Source organism: Hesperophylax consimilis, chromosome 10 (assembly GCF_061612785.1).
Source record: "Hesperophylax consimilis isolate HC1 chromosome 10, BYU_Hcon_1.0, whole genome shotgun sequence".
In the NCBI taxonomy this organism is placed as follows: Eukaryota; Metazoa; Arthropoda; class Insecta; order Trichoptera; family Limnephilidae; genus Hesperophylax; species Hesperophylax consimilis.
The window spans coordinates 24,389,404-24,394,520 of NC_142845.1; the positions used below are offsets into that span (position 1 = coordinate 24,389,404).

Sequence of the window (5,117 nt, forward strand, 5' to 3'; positions counted from 1 at the left end):
TTTTAAACCTCAGAAATCATCCCTTTTCATACTAGTAATTTGAAAATTTCTAAATATACTCTCGTCCAAATCTACAATTTTGCTTTTCTCTATATGGATCGTTCTACATTTATCTAAACCAAAAGTAATTTTAATATCATCTGAGAAGTTTTTAACTACCTTGATCATTTTCTGTAAATTTTTTTCAGAATTCGAAAATAATTTGATTTCATCCATAAATAATGAATGCGAAATTGTACTACTCTCCCCTGTATTACCCTTAATTTTTATTCCAAACTTGCTTTTAATTAACATTTTAGATGGAGGATTTAATGCTAAGAAAAAACAAATTCAATAATTTTCTGCATCCAGTTGATCGGACTTCAGGATTGCCACTATAACAGTTTGAGTCATGTCCATCGGCATATATGTAGCGTATACAAATGTAGCGGGATATATATATATAGCACCATACCTCCATATATATATATATATATATATATATATATATATATGGAGGTATGGTGCTGCTAAATGATACCTCTAGGTCTCTTGACATTTTCAACATTGGCCTTGAATTATATATATATATATATATATTTGTGCATTACAGATTGATGCAATCCTATTACAATACACGTGAAAATATCCAAATATACAAAGCAATAACCGATATTTTAGAGTTCTTGCCTAAAATGACTTTTGAAATCTTCAAGGCCAATGTTGAAAATGTCAAGAGACCTAGAGGTATCATTTAGCAGCACCATACCTCTTGTCATGCTATGCTGGGCCATAACGTCCGTTCTTCCGCGTGGAATACAGAGCAAGTCATGGCGTCGACCCTGACGGTAGTTGTTCGGTACAAACAATTTATAGTATTCCAAGAGGTAAGGGCTGTCAATGTAATAGTTCATGATTTTAAAAGCTGTTGTATGTGATGCATAAATCGTGGGTATTCACCATGCGTTCTCATATAAAGATATCTTAGAATATGTTTATTGTCAGAGAAAATTATATTTGTTTTGGACACGAGTTCTAGTATTCTTCAAAGTATAACCTACTAGTCTTAACCTTTACATGCCAAAAATTCTATAAATTTTTGCTGATTATAAAATATATCATTGATTTAATTTTACGTTTCGAATATGCGTTAAGTTGTGTCATCAAGCTATTGTAACATAAACCACCAAAGAAAAATCCCTCTTTTAATTGAAATGCCCGGTTAAAAATTTTCTTACTTTTTAAATTGATATTCCAAAAGGACATGATATTTTCCAAAAAGTAAATAATACTGGAGTTAATTTTATATATATATATTTAATTTTTTGATCAGCCACGAGTGCGGAATACTATCGAAGGTCTTTTGGTAGTCTATAAAGTAAGTATGTCAATTACGCTTTCGAGTTTAAATCTGTTTTAGAATTACAGAATCAATAACTAATTGTTCTTTACATCCCATATGTTTTCTGCGACAACCTTTTTGCTATTCAGATAAAATATTTTTTTCATCTAAATGAGTGTATATTTTATTAAATCTGTCAAGCAAGAGGTTAAAATTTTGTGTATTGTCATTATCATTTATATTTATTATAAAAATTTTCAATTAGCAATAATCGCAACTCGGATAAACCTCATTGGTTACGATATCGCCACAGCGCAAAGTTTGTTATTGTTAATTTATAATTATTAACTTCACGATACCACGTCTACCTTGGTCATGGCTCACTTCTTCTACCAAATCATCTTAAATTCTTTTTCTAAATCTTGTTTGTTATTTTTATATCAGCCTTAAAATTTCATTGGACGTTCTCATAATTTTTTTTTAAAATTTGTGTTTTTCACATTTTGTGGGAATTTTCGCGACATTTTATGAGGAATACACTACACTTATTCTTTCGAAACCTGTGTGCCTAGAAAGAATGCACATCCATTTTATATATTAGAGGATAAGTTATTTTAGTTTGCAGGGAGATGTTTTCTTGATCTCTCTAAGATTTATGAAATTTTGCACACTTAACCTTCAAAACACGAGAAAGGTGACTGTCTACATAAGATTAAAAAAATCACCCCATCCCGTTATTCCAAAACTTAAAGCAAATTTTTTATGAAATTTTGCACACATGGCGTTCAAATTGAGATGAAAAATACCAATAAAAATACAACTGATTTAAAAAAATAACTGCATTAAACCTGGGCAACGCCAATAACTTCAGCTATTAACGTCATAAAAGTTAAAATTTTACAATCTAGAACGAATCGAATTAATATGTTTTTTATTGACTTCGGAAAGTTTCGTGTTTTTGTCTTACTACATTTTACATTCATTCATTATGTGGGTCTGTCCGTAATGTGTGGCAATGTAATCCATGACATTGACGACATGACTTAGATGAGTTATCCGGTTGGTCACGTTATGTGTGAATTGAGATGATGGATTATCTATACAGCATCAATGCTCACCCTTTTCAGTATATAGAATTTCGAATTAAAGTATAATGTTGCATTCATAAGGGATTAAGCTTATGAACGATGATCTCTTAGTATGTAGGCAGTAGGTACCTAAGTTTAGTATTATTTTCAGATAAAATTTTATGCGTATTATTTAATTTCTGAAGTTTTATTTTCGAATTATCTCCTCTTTTGATGGATAATAATTCATCGACCCTCGTAGTAAATAACTCAATTTATACTATCTTCTTTATCGTTGTTTTGTTAACTCTCCCGGGAAGTCTTTCAAAATGAAATATAGCATTACAGGTTTCATCTAAACATTTGCAGATAAGGACAGATTAAAATATTATTATTATTATATTTCTTATGTTTTAAAAAGCATTAAGTATTTTGTTTCTACTTGACATCCTATTTCTACGTGGTTTATCCATGTCCTTTGAGGGAATTTATTGTATACTAGGTTTGTCAGGACGTACCCGACAAACTTTAAATAATGTTAAATTTTGCAATTGAAGATAAACGAAAAATTTTGAATGAAAAATTCATTAAAAGTTTCAGTTGCTTCTAGGAAATGCGATTGCAACAACGCGGAGCTTCCTAAATGCTACTGAATATTTTTCTGTTTCACATTTTTCGATTGATAGTTTTGTTTTTTTATTTTAACTTATTGGGGAAACAAAATGTTTAAAAATTTTTATATAAATAACTAGCTGATACGGACCCGGCGTAACTCGAATTTTCTCTGCTTTTAATAAATATTGTATCCATTTAGTATATATATATAAACCTTCCGGAAGAAAATCGCTGAATGATATTAATTTTTTTTATCAAACTCCGTTGCACAGTTTTGAAGAACTGAGCGCACAAACAGATAGACGCAGATAGTGACTGTGTTTTATACTATTTAGATATTACATTTTACATTAACCAGTGAAATTTTCACATAAAATTCATGTTACATACAGAAAAAAAGATAAATAAACAAAAAATATCAAAACACAAAAAGAAAATAACTGAGATATCTACACACAGCAGGAGAAGAGGGTACGTAATTAACAATTTGATTTAATTTTCTCCAATGTACATTTTAGAGTTGTTATTATCTTCAATCATTAAATATTACAATTTGAGGTTTTACATGGTGAGTTATTCCATTATTAAAATGGTGTTATTTTATGATTTTGAGGGAAAAAAGGTTTTTTTTTAAGTAGTCTTATTAGACTATTGGCTGGAACTATTTTTACCACAAACAATCTCAGAAAAACGGGTCAAGTGTGTCGGGTACGTCCTGAAACACCCTGTATAATTGTTTTCTTTTATGTTTTGAAAAAAAATGTTTGTTAATTTATAAAATTAAATTAATTTATTTTTTATTTATTAATTTGTAAAATTTGTTTTTTTCTGATATTACTTTTTATTCTGGGACTTCAGTAGGCTGCTATGACATTACTGAACTGATCACAATACAAAATTAAGTATCAAAAGCTAGATTTTCGGGCCATTTCATATCCGCTCTATTTGCATTCTATCTTGTTCAATATGATTTTGGTATGTGTATCCTTAAAAAAGTGTTAGTTTAATTGACAATTTATTTGACGTATTTTTTAATAAAAATATGAACAGTCTTCTATGGAATTTTATTTTTCTTAATCGTATAAATCGAATAACGAAAAAAAACTGTGCGTATAGTATTCCCTACACTCCCTCTTGCGTCGGAGAATAGCAGCTACCTATATCAGAAAAAAACCTTCAGGAAGTGACCCCAATACGTGAAAATCCCAAAACCGTGTCGCACTTACAAAAAGTATCCCATTTCACATAGGAACTTCGATTTTTTTCGTCCCAGTTATTTTTTTCCGTTGGTTTAGATGTTTACAAACGTCTGCCTACTTTAGAAGTTAAATGAGCAATAAAGCAACATGACGTAATTCTGCATCAGTGGACAAGGAGCTTTAATAATGTTTCAAATTTTCCACGTCATGCACTTTTGGCACGCATTCATCTGTTACATATTTATATGCCGCTTAAGTATTGTTTGTTGTTAGTATGCCAATAAGTTCGGCCTGGTTCATAATTATGAAAACTAAATGTTGAAATTTTTTTTTTTCATCCTCTCTATGAACATTTTGTTTTATTAATTTTAAGTTAGCTCACATCGTCGTGTGTGCTAATAGTTTAAGAAACACAACAAAAAATAATTATTGTAATTGGCAAGCAATTGTTCTTTAAATATTTAAATTTAAGTACATATTATATGTCACAAAAAAAAACAATATTTGAGGAAAATATGTTTTCTGAATTCCTCTTTAAATTTAACCATCTTCTCAGAGTGGAAGATACTACCAGTATCGCCCTGGTGTAAGACCACCATTCAGAATTGAAACGTTGCTCCAAATGGCTTTAGCCGTGTTTAGTGACTAGATCTGAATAGCCAGGTACTTCCCCACCTTCCTCTTTCCCTTCCCCACTTACCTTCAGCCTCACAACATCCCCCAATTGGGGATGCCATAGTCTCACTGGCTCCAGACGGGAGCAGTTGGGACTCTTGTGAGGTATTCACTATAAAAAAAATATAAAAAAATCTCACTTATTTTCTTAGGGATTGTGTTATACAGTTGGATGGCCTGGTACATGAGAGATTTCTGGGTGCTTCACTTTTTATTGTTCGGAATCTGATTTTCCTTGCA

The 5,117-nt window shown here is 30.7% G+C and overlaps 1 pseudogene; it reads right to left on the reverse strand.

Moving 5' to 3' along the window:
- Nucleotides 1–1,514: 1,514 nt before the first annotated feature.
- On the reverse strand, nt 1,515–1,643 carry LOC149420484 (U4 spliceosomal RNA; annotated as a pseudogene).
- Nucleotides 1,644–5,117: the final 3,474 nt, after the last annotated feature.